Source organism: Pygocentrus nattereri, chromosome 4, assembly GCF_015220715.1.
Source record: "Pygocentrus nattereri isolate fPygNat1 chromosome 4, fPygNat1.pri, whole genome shotgun sequence".
Lineage (NCBI taxonomy): Eukaryota > Metazoa > Chordata > Actinopteri > Characiformes > Serrasalmidae > Pygocentrus > Pygocentrus nattereri.
Window position 1 is genome coordinate 17,442,890 of NC_051214.1, and position 15,789 is coordinate 17,458,678.

Genomic DNA, 15,789 nt, shown 5'->3' on the forward strand with positions numbered 1-15,789 from the left:
TCTTTGTGTGTGTGTGTGTGTGTGTGTGTGTGTGTGTGTGTGTGTGTGTGTGTGTGTGTGTGTTCAAGGAGGGGGGGCAGTAACCCTCAGCGGGTTGCCTGGCATGTGCCAGCCGCTCATGCGTCAGCTCGGCACGCGCCCCTCTGCCAATGTAGGAGAAAAGAGGCAGGGGTGGGGAGGGGGAGGGTCGGTTGATTCGGGACAGGCGCTCCAGGGGCATCCTGGGCTGTACGGGGCAGCTCATTAGGAACAAACAGAACGCTCTGCATCATGCAAGCCTGAGGACGTACCACATTACAGGCTCTCTCATCAAGGTCTGTGTGGACTGTGTGCTGATTGCTTAATGATTACACTGAGGGGACCAAAAAAACAAAAACTCGGCAAAATTGTTGGTGCTGCTTCTGCAGTGGAAATTAATCTTCAGTTTCCACACAAATTGGACACCACCCACCCCGCCTCGTGATCCAATTAATTTGCTTTCGGACATGCAAGGCAGTCATGGGTCCTCCATCAGAATTCATAGCGGTTTGAGAACAATATGAAACAAAAAACTGTGTAAACACAATTTAAATAGTCATCTTAACTACTGAGTCTTAGATTTTGCTTTGAAAGGGAATCTGTTAATGAGGTCTTTGTGAAACATTCTTCCACACAAACAGAGGCAAATTAGGCCAGGCCACCAGGAAGAGAGCTGAACAGGAGGGACTGTGAACTGCTCTAACGAACAGGTCAAAGAGGCCTGCGGGTACAAGCGGACACTTTCTAAGCTCAGCAAGTCCAGCGCGGCTTTGAAGTCAAGAGGAAGATTGTTTTGATTGTTTTGACTGTTAAATGTAACTATATGGAACATTTTCCACATGATGGTCGTCGGTTCAGAAGAGCCAGACAATTATCTGCTGCACAAAAGAGGCCATTCGGTTTCTTCTCGTCATGAAGACGCAAGAAGGGCAACATGGCAGGAAGAGGCAGGTGGAGGATAGTGGAAGTTGTTAAGACAACAAGAAACCCTCTGTATCAGAGTTTGGATACAGGACGAAAGCATCACATGCGTCTTTCTTCTTCTTTTTTTTGCCCCCTTTTCCTCCTGTCCTCTTATTGGCTGCTACAAAGCACAGATGAGACCTTGAATAAATGATGTCTTTTGTGGCAATCAGTCGTTTTCTTCAGAGATATAATGGGCAGTTTCACACTTGGTGCTTTACCTGCAATTAAAACAGCTAAAAAGATAATGGTCTTAAAAGCGTGAGGCAGCTGTGCCACGTGCTGTTTGTCCTTTTTTGTGGCAGCTGAAGACACTACATTCCATTATTGCTCAGCTCCAGCTCTCGTCCATCAGGGTGATACCAAGCAAACAGGGCTTCCTGCAAGATGTGATAAATATCACGCAACCTCTGGGACCACCGATATTAATTTAGGCTCAGTTCTAGACATTTTCAGACAAAAGCACAAAACTTAAAAAGTCTATGCGTTCCCTGCTCATCAGCGTGGGCAGCTCACCAGCCTCTGCATTCAGAAATGAGCATCTATGTTACAGTGAACTTCAGAGGCTTCAGTTCAGTCCATAAACATCAAAAACACCTTTACAATAATGATAATTTCTATAAGCCTCCAATGGAAGTCCTAATAGTATTATAGCACTGAGTTAAATGCTGGTGCACATGAACAACTTATGGCTATTCTAAGATAAACAACAACTGAAGGTTACATAAGCAATCCTTGTTTTTATTTGTAGCTTGTAGCAGACATTAATCTACACTTTACCTTGCGTGTTGTAGTTTTACAGTGATTTTTTCCTGACACAGAGCAGCCAATGCTGCTTTTCTTTTCTAACAACTGACTGAAACCTGGTTAGACTAATCCTCATAATCACAATCAGTGAAGCATCTTGGATGTTCAGCCAGCTGGACTAACAGAAGGATGGAAGTCTTCTGGCTAAGTTCACAGCTTTAGCATTGAGGTCAAACCATAGAACCTAAAACCATCATTAAAGGGTTCTAACACCTAGACCGTGGTTTTTCTCACTAAATTGGTTTCAATCATCAAAATGTGATTCTTCTGTCACTCTCTAATTGTGTTGGTAGTTAATCTGACATGTAAAGCCTTCTGCCCAGCTCCTGAAGGCCCAACCAATGGGAGAACTCTCTTGGTTTTATCTGCGCAGCCACCACAGACACAAATCTCAATCATAAAGTTTTCCATTCGTCTAAGATCCTAACCTGTTTGTTTCCAGAACAGCAGACAACAATTTAATGTTGGGTTAACACAGCTTTTTATGTAGTTAAATAGATTGAAGGAAATTCTGTTAACTTTCTCCTATTATCATAGCAACGCAATCAGCAGATTTTGACAGCAATCACATACATTTTTCTCAAGATGCATCCACATTTATCCTGTTTTTGTTCATTACATGTCTTTCCAACATAATTGTTTTTCAGTTTGTGTGTTACACACAAAATGTACTTTAATCACTCTCTTGATGCCTATAAGCCTATTTTTGAACATATAAATGACTCAGTGAGAGTCGGCCATGATAAAGTACAGGTTCCACACAAAGAGCTTTGTTTTTACACCATTTTACAATTAAGCTGATCAAAATAAACAATGAGACTAGCCCAATAAATTTAAGCATTACCTTTTTGACACTTTAATCAGATTAATCAAAGATATGGTTGCAACTATGTACAGAATATTCTATAAGAACAAAGAAATCTGAAAATGTATTTTACTTTGAAGGATTAAATGTGAAGTTTTTAAAAAAACTTCAGCATTATATCACTATTATTATTATACTTTTTTTATTTTGTATTGTAATGGTAATGGAATAACATTATGGTTGAACAATTATCACCATAGCAAGTAGCATGGAATGTTACTGAGAGGCATTCAACCCAATCTGGCAAAACTGACCAGGTTGCTGAGACTATCAACCTGAGTTGAGAGGAAGCCACATGTTCCTAAAAACTGAAAACAACTTTCTGGTTAAATTTTTGAGGAACCAGCCGATTATCGCCTCAAATTAGAGCTCTAATACGGGCGGATCAGAACTGAGAACCTCTCTTGTGCTGCTACAGGTGACAAGCTAGTGTTTAGCTTTATAAACAAAACTTTGTGACCCAACAGACTGGTAAAAACCGATCTTATAAAAACAGGTAAAAGCGCCAGGTATTTGAATTACTTTTCCATTCATGATAATATTGAATGTTATCAAATATTAATTGCAGCCCATATCAAAAACACACTCTAGATGTCATTTGAATAGAATGCATTTGTTTTTTGTTGTTCATCAGTACTATGAACAACATACATTTGCTAGTGTTGCTTGAAACTGTCACTAATAACACAAAGTACTGAGGTTTTGTGTTCTGGCTGTAAACTGTCACTATGCTAAACAGCTCAGCTCCTGCTTTTTATCTGAGTTTCACAGATTATCCTGAGGGTCATCACTTGTTCAGTGCTGCGAGAGAAGCCATCCCTGTGTGAAAGCAAGTGTGATCTTTTTTCAAGGCTGTTCTCTTTCAATATCCCCCACTTTTCATTCTCTCTCTCTCCCTCCCTCTCTTTCTCTCTCTCTCTCCCTCCCTCTCTTTCTCTCTCTCCCTCTCCCTCTCTCTCTCCCTCTCTCTCCCTCTCTCTCCCTCTCTCTCTCTCTCTGCCTCTCTCTCTCTCCCTCTCTGTCCCTCTCTCTCTCTTTCTCTCCCTCTCCCTCACTCTCTCTCTCTCTCTCTCTCTCTCTCTCTCTCTCTCTCTCTCTCTCTCTCTCTCTCTCTCTCTCTCTCTCTCTCTGAGTGAGCTAAGCAATTGTTCATGCAGTCATATCCTGCAAAAAGGTCCAGCTGTGCTTTCATCTCCTGATTTCATTAGTCAGAGTAGGTCGAGATCAGGGATTGCATTATGCTCTCCTCTAATTCAATTCCCATGCCTTCCCAGCTGCCTCGCAAGGTTGACACATTCTTTGCATTTCCAAAGACACCTCTGCCTTCCCTCAACATGTTTTGAATAACTCAAGTATTTATCATTGTGCTTGAGGTCAGTTCTACCTGTGGGGATTTTCTTACCCGCAAAATAAGCGCTGTACGGTGCCCACATGATTTGCAGTGTGTTTTTGATGAAAGCACCTTCCAGCAGAAGGGAAAGTCTGAGGAGCAGCTCTACACCAAGTTGGCGAGTCTTTGAAAGCTTCTTGCATGGACACAAATGATGCAGAGGAACCACAGAACCAGATCTTTGAAACAGCTGATATTCAGAGGCTAAAGCCTGTCTGAGGCAAGGCCGATGAAAAATTAATGCTGAGGTGCCGAGTCATTTTCCATGCAGTTGCAGTGTAGAAGCACTTTTCAGCCTCGTGACCAGAAGACTTCTGACAGGTCAGCCAGGCAGAACAGAGACAGAGCTGGCATGTGATCCACTAAGGGCACAGAGAGAGAGCCTGGAGAGTGTGCCAAACATGCTGATTCCAGCTCCTGTCAGAGGCAACTCGCCACTCTCTGCACACATCCAGAAGCGGTTAGCAGGGAAGCAAAGGGAATAATAACAACAATAGGACAGGACGGAACGTTACTCCACTCTTCAAAGGCAAACAAACAGTTTCAGGCAGAGGGGATCGGAGGCTTTCAGGCTTTTTCTCTTACCAAACCTTTCAAACAAGTGTTAATTCCAGATTTACGATGATAAAAAATGTTGGTGATGAATCTCCTTTTCGATTAACTAGCTTGATGATGTTCACATTAGTTGACTGAACAATAGAAAATGAGCCAACCGGTACTGCAGGACTCAAACACTGAAAAACATTTTTGTCTTTGTGAAAAAAAACAACACATTTATATAAATCTGCCAGTTCAGTCTAAACCAGTTCAGCTTCACCCAGTTTTAAATTACGTTATAAGGAGTTTCTGCCCAGATTACCTTTTTTAACAAAGCACTATACAGGGCAGCAAATCGGAACAGATCTCATTTACAGTACTGTGCGAAAGTTTTAGGCATCTAAGCAAATTTTTAAACAACTGACCTTAGCAGTTTATTCGAGTTTATCACAATATACGTTAGAATAAAGTCATATTCATAATTCAAATAAACATAAAAACAATAAAAAGGAACAAGAATTTCTTGGGTCCATATTTTTCCTTGACACTTTCACAGCCGCCACAGAGACTTGTTAATATCATCAATTACATCATGAGCACAATTTACTGAAGCACTGATTGCTCAAACCAGGAGCTGCTTTTTAACTACATATAATACTGGGCTTCCTCAAAGAGAGTTGGAAACAAACACAATAACATCCAAAAAACACTATTTTATATATATATATATATATATATATATATATAAATTTTGTTTATTCAAATATTACACTTTTCTCAGCAAATAAACACAAACTACACAAATAAACAGATTTTGTGTCTTGGGTACCTAAGTGTCATGGTTGGCTCGGTTTGTTTGATTCTTGTTTATGTCATGTCTGGTCCCCGATCTATCCGTGTTGGCTCATTGACCCTGGACTGTTTCAACTATGATCCTGGATTTGCCCTTAATAAATCTCGCTTATCTCAGCACGTGCATTCTCCTCTTCGCTCCCCATTACACTAAGCCTTTCGCACAGTACTGTACATATCATCACCGTCAAGCAAAAGCCTTGTATCTCCATTTATGTCACTTTATACTTTTCTACATAATTTGAAAACATCTGTTACCCCTTTGTAATAAGTCAAAATTTCATGGTGAACAGTCTAATAGAAACAGTCCAAAATTACGTGAAAGAAAATCTTCCTTTTATTACAAGTTAATAATTCCTTTGTTCAGACAACCACAATATATCAGTCTTAACAGCACAACCTGTTTAACTGTAGGGGATTAGAGACATTGGAAAAGGAGTCGTGTACAAATTGAACTGATTTTGGTACAAAACGCAGCACAAGTGTCAATCGATAAATAAAATATGCAAATAATGCAGGATATGAGTCTTATAAAGGGTAAAATGGGACTTTAGAAAAGCAAGTATTGCATCCTGCAGGTCTGCGACAGGACATTCTGCACAGTAGAATTCAGGTTTGGGTCTCAGCTGTCCTTTCTGCCATCTGTTGTTCTGAGGGAGAGAACTTGAGCCATCCTCGTTAGCAGAGGAGGACAGCACAGATGTGACAGTTAATGAAGGATCTGCAAGGTTATTAATCAAAGTAGAGTAATTAGCATTCTCCTCAAAGTGTGTTGAGCCTCATGAATAGGTGGCGCTGTCTTGTATTTACACAAAGATTTTTTATGGAGGAAACAGTTCCCATGCGATCAGAAAGGCTCTATATTAGCTGTACCTTAATTCAACATAGTCATGTTCCCCAGGGCAGTGTGCACTTGCCACCATGAAGACGGCATAAACCATCAATTTATCAAAGCTCTTTTACCTTCTGGCCCCATATACGTGCCTTCAAGCTTTCTGATGAGCACCTCTGATCACCAGCCCTAATAAGCACCACCAAAACTGGAAGCACTGCTCTCTTGTTCCTATGTGTAGCGAAGCCTCTGCGGAGGCAGTGGTCCACTGGGTGGCTCAGCTATAAAGGCTGGAGACCATGGCCAGTGACTAGAGCATTCAGAGCATTTGGGTAGGTCCTGTCCCATAACAGCCCCCCCATCGCTCATCCACCAGCTGCCTAGGACATGGCCTGCATCTCAATGAAGGCTGTAGTGTGGCATGTGTACGCGTGAGCAGCAAACGCATGTTATGTGTGCATTGAAGAGCGAACAGGGACAATTTTTAAACATTCAAAAATAAGAGCAAGGGTTTTGGCGGGGGGCGGTTGGGGGGGGGGGGTAATGGGGGCTGTGTAGGAACCGCATTGGATCAAAAGTAATTATTCACATCAGGAGGCTGCAGAGTTAATTCAGCCAATCAGAGGGAGGGTGAGTGGGGGATGGGTAAGAAAAGCAGAGATGGTAGAGGAAGAAAGGAAAGACAGGAAAAAGCCTCACTCCGCACTCCCTTCTGCTTTCTGTTTGAAATGGCTCCTTTCAGGCCAAAAGAAATGATGCACGGCTCTGTGAAAAGGTCTACCAACCATTGTGGCTTCTGATTATCTTCTCGCCGTTCGCAAAAGCAAGTGGTTCAGTGCAGCCGTGGGAGCCCAGCAATGATTGCTATCATTTCTCAAACGGGCGACACTTAATCAGTTCCTTTGTCACTGTGATCATAAAAGGCACAGCCTTATTGTGACGGAGAGACAGACGCACGTTATTTCTTACATCATGCTATTTCCAATGTGACTGAGAGAAGCTCACTCACTGTTGCTTTCCATTCAGGCCTCATCAACAACTCACTCAGTGGGTTCTATCCTTTGGCCGATGTACACGATCAAAAATCATGATCATTTAAATTTGTGTTGATATGATGGAAATTATCATTGGACTCTTTCACATGATGCCTGATTTTTTTTCCCTTTAGCCGACGCATTCCATTTCCAAGTGAGGCATCGATTCCGATTCAATAAGACCAACATTTGATATCGCCTGATACTATGTAATATAAGCAGTGGTGGACAGTAACTAAGTAACTAAGTAAATGTAATTAGTTTCTGTACTTAAGTAGTCTTTTCGTGTATCTGTACTGAAGTTTTTCTTTGCAACGTTTTACTTTCACTCCGCTACATTTCAAAGTCAAATATTTTCCTTTTTCCTCTGCTACATTTTGAGAAATCTGTTGTTCCTTTTGGTTTCTGTGTGTATAAAAAGGTAACATGTCAAAACGAAAGAAGCACAAAGCAAGAGCACCAATCAGGGCACAGCAGTCACTTAGTTTAGAGCTTGTTTTGACCTGTTGGTCATACCGACCCAGTGCAGCACACGGTTCAACGTCAGCGCAGCAGCGTAAAATTTTGGGAGAATCTGTTCAACATAAATGATAAATCCAACCAACTTTGTGTAAATAGAGCACAATATAAAAATATGTCCACATATGCAGTCGTGACTGACGTGTCTTTTTTCTGAATTTATACAAACAGAGGCATAATTAATCTTTTAGTACTTTTACTTTTGATACTTAAATACATTTAAAGGTAAATACTTTAGTACTTTTACTCAAGTGGAGGTCTAAAGGGAGGAACTTCTACTTTTACTGGAGTAATATTTTACCTTGGGTGTCTCTACTTTAACTCAAGTACATGGTTTATGTACTTCGTCCACCGCTGGATGTAAAGCTTAGTCTGCACTGTAAAGCAAGAGCTCAAGCTGCCATTGAACAAGGCTTGGCTCACATACAGAGGTGTTGCTGACGAGCGTTGGACGCCAAGTCACTGGTCACTTTAAACGTTCTTAAGCACACACAAACATAGTCACCACCACTTCCTTAATACAGGTGGACACACATAAGCTCGCAAAAAAATGTAGGCATTCTGAGGAACTGGGGTCCAGGTATGCCAGTTTACGAAAACATACATTTATTATTTTATTGTCTTTGTAAAATACTCTGTAGAGTGACTACATTATCCTACCCGTGTAGCCGTCATCACCACCTGGCTTTACGCAACATTCACATTACAAGCCTCACTGCTCAATGTTTTGCTCAGAGTCTTTCCAACCTGACGGCTCACATTCGTGTAATAAGTGGCTCAAATCTGTCTTTAATGTAAATGAGTCTGTGTCCTAAGATGACCTGCATGCACACGTCTTACATTTACATTTACAGCATTTAGCAGACGCTCTTATCCAGAGCGACTTACAAGAAGTGCTTTGTCAATCTAGAGAACGTATCTTTGCTAGTTACCAATAGCTTAGAGAAAAAGACGGTCCTGAGCTCAGATACTGCTAGAAACAAATATGTCACTGCAGACGCAGAACTCTGTGCCATTCAATGCAATACAATAACAATAAGATACAATACAATAAACTACAATACAGAGTGCAGTACAATAAATTAAGTGCAGCTTATAGTTCAATGCTCATTTAAGCGCTGTGTAAAGAGATGAGTCTTCAGTCTGCGTTTGAAGACAGCAAGAGACTCTGCTGTTCGGACAGCCAGTGGGAGTTCATTCCACCACCTGGGTGCCAGTACAGAGAACATTCTCGACGCTTGTCTTCCGTGCACCTTGAAGGATGGCGGGTCAAGCCGAGCTGTACTCGAAGCTCGAAGGGCTCGTGGTACAGTTCGAGATCGTCTTAATCGATAGCGTCACGTTAAAGAACCACGTTCGTCCTAAACAACAAAAAAACTAACCAGCAGAACAAGGCATCACATAAAGACGATTTGCTCTGAAAAGCTCTCAGCTGCTCATTGTTATAGCGTGATGAAGGTGAAAAAGGGTTTACTGGCACTGAAGCATCAGGTTAGGTGCAAATAAAAAAACACATGAATTCCAATCTGATCGTTCTCTTTAAGGTCGCATGGCCAGGAATAGGATACATATCCAATCTAGGTATAGGTTTACACAGCAGGTAAAAGAGGCTCAAATCAGCAAAAAACACACTGAATCTGATATTTTCAATTCCGATTAGAGACGCTTTCATATGTGGGACTGAAATCCGATCCATCTGCGGCAATGCGTTTCAGTCTGAACAGCCAGATCAGAATTCATGCGACTTTTACGTCAGTCCAACTCAACATTCATCATCACTTTGCGCTGCTGAGACTCAGAAACATCTAGGCTGATGTTCCTGTACCAAAAAAATTAGAGGAGATTCATCGCAGCCGCTCTGAGTATGAAGAGGTTTCGAACGAAACTACTCGATGCGGCCGGAGGAGCCCGAGGCTGCAGCGTCAGAGAACCGTTTTTACGGCAAACTCGACCACATTGTGGATGTTGAGCCCAGCTGTCAACCACTGGAACTTCATAATCGCTCCTGTGATGTTTGCGAAGACGATACCGGGAGCGACTAGTGTTCACTAGTCTTCATGACTGTTTACCTTTGGACAAGCTACATGAAGCTCTGTTCTTTTGTGCATGCAGATCAGTTTAGGAGCTGATCTGTTCAGACTGATGTCGCATACAGATCACATTTAAAAGATAATCTGAACTGCCAAACTAAAAAATCGGATTTGGTGAGAAAATCAGATTTGGGCTACTTCTACCTGCTGTGTAAACATAGCCTAGGACCATATATAAAAGTGGCTCTGATCTGAATTGAAAAGATCCGGTTTGTGTGTTCACACAGCTCTTATAAAATCAGATCTGTGTCATCATTAAGGCAAAAAATCTGACTTCAGCCAGGTAATGTGAACAAAGTCTTAATTTTACTGCATAGTTTGGCACAAATTGGCAAAGCAGTTGTAGCACAGATCTCACATGTTTGCTTGTTACTTGTGTGTAGTTTTGAATGAGACAGCTTTACTGGACATTGTCCACAGACAGAGCTGTCTTTAGGAGCTGTGTTTCACAAGCTGTTGAAAGAGACAGATCAAAACTTTGAAATGTACCCTACGTGTACAGAAATGCTCTTCTGAAGTGGAACAAAACCCTCTCTTCTCCACTGCAAAGCTACTCGGCCCAAGGTAAACTAATGTAGCTAACAAATGTTTCCCTACTACAATCAGCTAGATTTGAACAATTGAATTGTTAAGATACATTTTAAGGTCCTCTTTTACACCAACAACTAACAACTACTAAATTTTAAGAAGGTTACTCATTATGGTGTCTGTATTGGTATTGGAAAGTACCTGTGGTTGAGCCTGGACAGCAAACATTGTTAGTATAAAGTATTATAGTATTATAGTACAAAGTGGGAAAAACAGGTGGGGCAGTGGTTAATTAGATTAGTTTATGATTATGCAGTGGCAGCATGATTCTCCGGGAGAGAGTAAAATGGATGAGCTTGTCCAGAACAAGGGTGCTAGTTTGTTGGGTCTGACAGACCTCCTCTGTGATGGACCAGACTGACGTAGCTATGTATATATATATATATATATATATATATATATATATATATATATATATATGTAGAGAGTTAAAAAAGCAGGCATGGATCTGCAGCATAATGTTGCTCATGCAGCTGGACACCATCGGCCCAGGTGGCCTAATACTGTATTTGAGTGTCACTCAAGCTGCCGGTCCATGCAGCCACATAGCTACAATAAATTATAACTAAGCTGCAGCATAGCTCACTCAAGCGTCCAGAGTAAGGAAGCCTCTGAGGCAAAGGGGATAAGTCATTCTCGGCCCACTGTCTCAATAGGTATGAAGGCAACACCTTGGAAACATCAAAACATACACAATATAATACAACAGGACGTAAAGCAGCAGCCAAAACCACAAAACGTAATTATTTATCATTTAGGTCACAAAACAACCACTGACATCTCAAACCTCTACCTCACACGGCACTCTGTCTTAAACAAACGGCACATTCCAGTTCCCTTGACCTAAAGAACAGATAGACAGAGGAACTAACGAGGAAGTAACAGGCAGAGAGAGTGGGAGCGGTCGGAGAGGTGAGAGAGTGCAGAGGGACCTCGGGGCGAGCGAAAGGGCTTCCTCCTCCCTTCATCTGCCGATTATGTGTCAGCATCAAACACTGCCTCTACACCTGCACGTCTCTGTAGTCCTTTGGTGCTTAGATTAAAGGGAGGTTTTGCTTGCCCAGAGGTAAAAATGCTGGACAGGAACAGAGTCCGGGACCTCGGACAGCACACATCTTTAATTCCTTTAGGTGTTTAGAGTTCACAGAGCCAGGTGGTGCAAGTTCTCTTTTCAGGGAAAAGGTGGCACTAAGAGGACATCTCATTACCGCTCTTTCTTTCAAAACATTTTTTTTCCAGAATGATTTATTCTAATTTCTTAAACTGCCTCCCAAGCTGACAGAGACAGAGAGAGAGAGAGAGAGAGAGAGAGAAAGACAGAGAGACAGAGGGAGAGAGAGACAGAGAGAGAGAGAGAGGCAGAGAGAGAGAGACAGAGAGAAAGAGAGATTCATTTTGATTAATGATGCTCCGGCGCTAAAAAGTTTGGAAGACTCCTCCAAAACAAAGCCAAGAGAATAATGATGAGTAAAAATTCTGTTCTGTTTGGTGCTGAAAATTTGGCAGTGATGCTTGTTACATTTACAAAGTATAATTTAACCTATAAGTTCGTATTTGAAGAGGAATGGATCTGTTTGGTGTTGCTCACCATGAATGCTGAAAACATCCCCTTACTGTTGGATGCACGCGTTTGAACAGCCCTGGTCAGAGGACGTTTTGCTGGCTGAGTGAAAATGAGTCCTCATCTTCTATAACGAACAGGGGTGATTTTACCTATATGTCTACATTTCCGCATAATTTAATGGTTGTCATGTGGTTTTGTTCACATTTCCAGGCTGAAGTGGCACTAATCTTATTTTCTGCTCTAATGTAACTCTGATCTGATGTTTTCGGGGCTGTGTGGACACAAATCTGATCTTTTCAGATCAGGAAAGATCAGATTTTCGGATGCGTATCCGATTCATGGCCATGTGACCTTAATGTGACACACAGATCGGAATTCACATGCTTTTTTTTCAGCATTACCATGGCAACAGTGCCGAACAGATGTTAAAGCCTGTAAACGGTGGAAAAGCAGCTCATCTGACCTTTTTCTCCTTTGTCTGGCTCTAATTATGAAGCTGAGAGCTGATCAGAGTTAATGATCTTCTCAGTGAAGCTCGTTCTGCTCGTTAGTTTGTGCTGATGACGCAGTGATTCAGTCACGTGATGTTACTGAGTAGGATGAACTCATGAGGGCCATTTCAGGAAGCTGGTTCATCACATTAATGACAGATTTGAGTCACTCACTAAACGAGTCTGAACCATTGAGTCAGAGAGATCGGATCTGAGCAGAAAATCAGATTTGACCTACGAGGCTTGTAGTGTGAATGTAGCTTCAGAGTGGTTGGATGTGAAATGGTTCACTGTAGAGAGACTTACTGACTTGTTTTACTTTACAGTGGTGGTGACAGCACAAATTGTCACAATGTCTACAACACAAACAGCCATTTTACTCATTATCCAAAATAAACAGTGAACCTAGTTCTAATATACAAACCGGATTCCAAAAAAGTTGGGACACTAAACAAATTGTGAATAAAAACTGAATGCAATGATGTGGAGATGGCAAATGTCAATATTTTATTCAGAATAAAACACAAATCACAGATCAAAAGTTTAAACTTAGAGAATGTATCAATTTAAGGTAAAAAAATATGTTGTTTCAAAATTTCATGGCATCAACAAATCCCAAAAAAGTTGGGACAAGGCCATTTTCACCACTGTGTGGCATCCCCCCTTCTTCTTACAACACTCAACAGACATCAGGGGACAGAGGAGACCAGTTTCTCAAGTTTAGAAATAGGAATGCTCTCCCATTCAAGTCTAATACAGGCCTCTAACTGTTCAATCGTCTTGGGCCTTCTTTGTCGCACCTTCCTCTTTATTATGCGCCAAATGTTCTCTATAGGTGAAAGATCTGAACTGCAGGCTGGCCATTTCAGTACCCGGATCCTTCTCCTACGTAGCCATGATGTTGTGATTGCTGCAGAATGTGGTCTGGCATTATCTTGTTGAAAAATGCAGGGTCTTCCCTGAAAGAGATGACGTCTAGATGGGAGCATATGTTGTTCTAGAACCTGAACATAGTTCTCTGCATTAATGGTGCCTTTCCAGACATGCAAGCTGCCCATGCCACAAGCACTCATGCAACCCCATACCATCAGTGATGCAGGATTCTGAACGGAGCGTTGATAACAACTTGGGTTATCCTTGTCCTCTCTGGTCCGGATGACATGGCGTCCCAGTGTTCCATAAAGAACTTCAAATCGTCTTACATTTTGCCACACTCCATTTTAAATGACCCCTGGCCCAGTTCAAACGTCTGAGCTTGTGGAGCTTGCTTAGAAATGGCTTCCTCTTTGCACTGTAGAGTTTCAGCTGGCAATGGCGGATGGACTGTGTTCACTGACAATGCTTTCTGGAAGTATTCCTGAGCCCATTCTGTTATTTCCTTGACAGTGGCATTCCTGTTTGAGGTGCAGTGACGTTTAAGGGCCCGGAGATCACGAGCATCCAGTAGAGTTTTACGGCCTTGACCCTTACACACAGCGATTGTTCCAGATTCTCTGAATCTTTTGATGATGTTATGCACGGTTGATGATGATAACTTAAAACTCTTTGCTATTTACGCTGGGTAACACCATTCTGGTATTGCTGCACTATCTTTCTGCGCAACAATGGTGGAATTGGTGATCCTCTTACCATCTTGGCTTCTGAGAGACACTGTGAGAAGCGCTTTTTATACCCAATCATTTTGTCAATTGAGCTAATTAGTGTTAATTGGTCTTCCAGCTGTTCGTTATATGCTCAATTTCCTTTTTCCAGCCACTTGTCCACACTTTTGTGGGATTTGTTGACTTGGGATTTTGATTCAACATATTTTTCCTTTAAAATGTTACATTTACTCAGATTAAACTTTTGATCTTTCATCTATGTTCTATTACAAATAAAATATTGACATTTGCCATCTCCACATCATTGCATTCAGTTTTTATTCACAATTTGTTTAGTGTCCCAACTTTTTTGGAATCCGGTTTGTATAATGTTGATGAGGTTACTGATGGTAAAATAGTGGGAAATCGAAAAAACTAAGTTGGAAGCAATAGAAATAAACGGGAACTGTTTTGCCTTTCAGAATTAATTTTATGATTATGATATTATGATACGAGTTAGATATTATGTCCAAATTCCTAGAGGATACTCTTCAGTCTACTTTAGATAGTGTAGCTCCATTAAAAAGTAAAATAATACGGCAGAAAAAACTCGCCCCTTGGTATAATGATCACACCCGAGCTTTAAAACAGACTGCCAGACAACTAGAGCGAAAATGGCGTCTGACTAAATTAGAAGTGTTCCAGTCCGTCTGGAAGGAGAGCCTTATAGACTATAGAAGAGCTCTTACATGCTCAGCTTATCTCTCCTCTCTCATAGAAAAGAATAAGAACAATCCTAGACTACTATTTAGCACAATTTCTAAACTAACAGAGAACAAAACAGTCACTGAACCCCAGATGCCATCAGCCTATAGCAGCAATGATTTTATGAATTTCTTTAGTGATAAAATCGAAAAAATTAGACAGAAAATTCCGAACACACAGTTAAACTTCACAAACCTGCTGCCTTATAATGCCAGTCTAGACCCTGAGAATATTATAGTCACTGCAGATAGGCTGGAATCATTTACCTTCATTCCAGAAAATGAACTTGTTAAAACATGAACTTGTTTCTTCTGCAAAACCATCTACCTGTATTTTGGATCCAATTCCTACAGGTCTACTCAAGAAAATCTTACCAGAAATAACCAATAACCTTGGATACATCCCAAAACCTTTTAAATTTGCAGTAATTAGACTGCAGATTAAGAAAGCTAACCCCAATCCCTGTGAATTATCAAACTATAGACCTATCTCGAATCTCCCCTTCATATCTAAGATCCTGGAAAAAACTGGTGGCAAAACAATTAAGCTCTTATTTACATAGGAATCATCTACAAGAAAAATTTCAGTCTGGTTTTAGGCCACATCACAGCACAGAAACAGCATTGGTAAAAATTGTAAATGATCTCCTGTCATTCTCTGACAAAGGAAATGTGTCTTTGCTAGTCCTCCTTGACCTTAGTGCAGCATTTAACACAATAGACCACTCTATCTTACTACATAGACTAGAAAACCTTGTAGTGGTAACAAGAACAGCTCTTTCCTGGTTCAGGTCCTACCTCACTGATCGCTATCAGTTCGTTAATGTAAAGGGCGAATCATCTGTCCTTGCAAAAGTAAAGTATGGTGTTCCACAAGGCTCTGTTTAAGGACCTA

At 41.2% G+C, this 15,789-nt stretch overlaps 1 protein-coding gene across 3 annotated transcripts in view; it reads right to left on the reverse strand.

Annotated features, from left to right (window-relative positions):
- The window catches only part of msra (methionine sulfoxide reductase A), a 122,261-nt gene that overhangs the window by 85,496 nt on the left and 20,976 nt on the right, over positions 1-15,789 (reverse strand). The gene's annotated exons all lie outside the window — the stretch shown is intronic.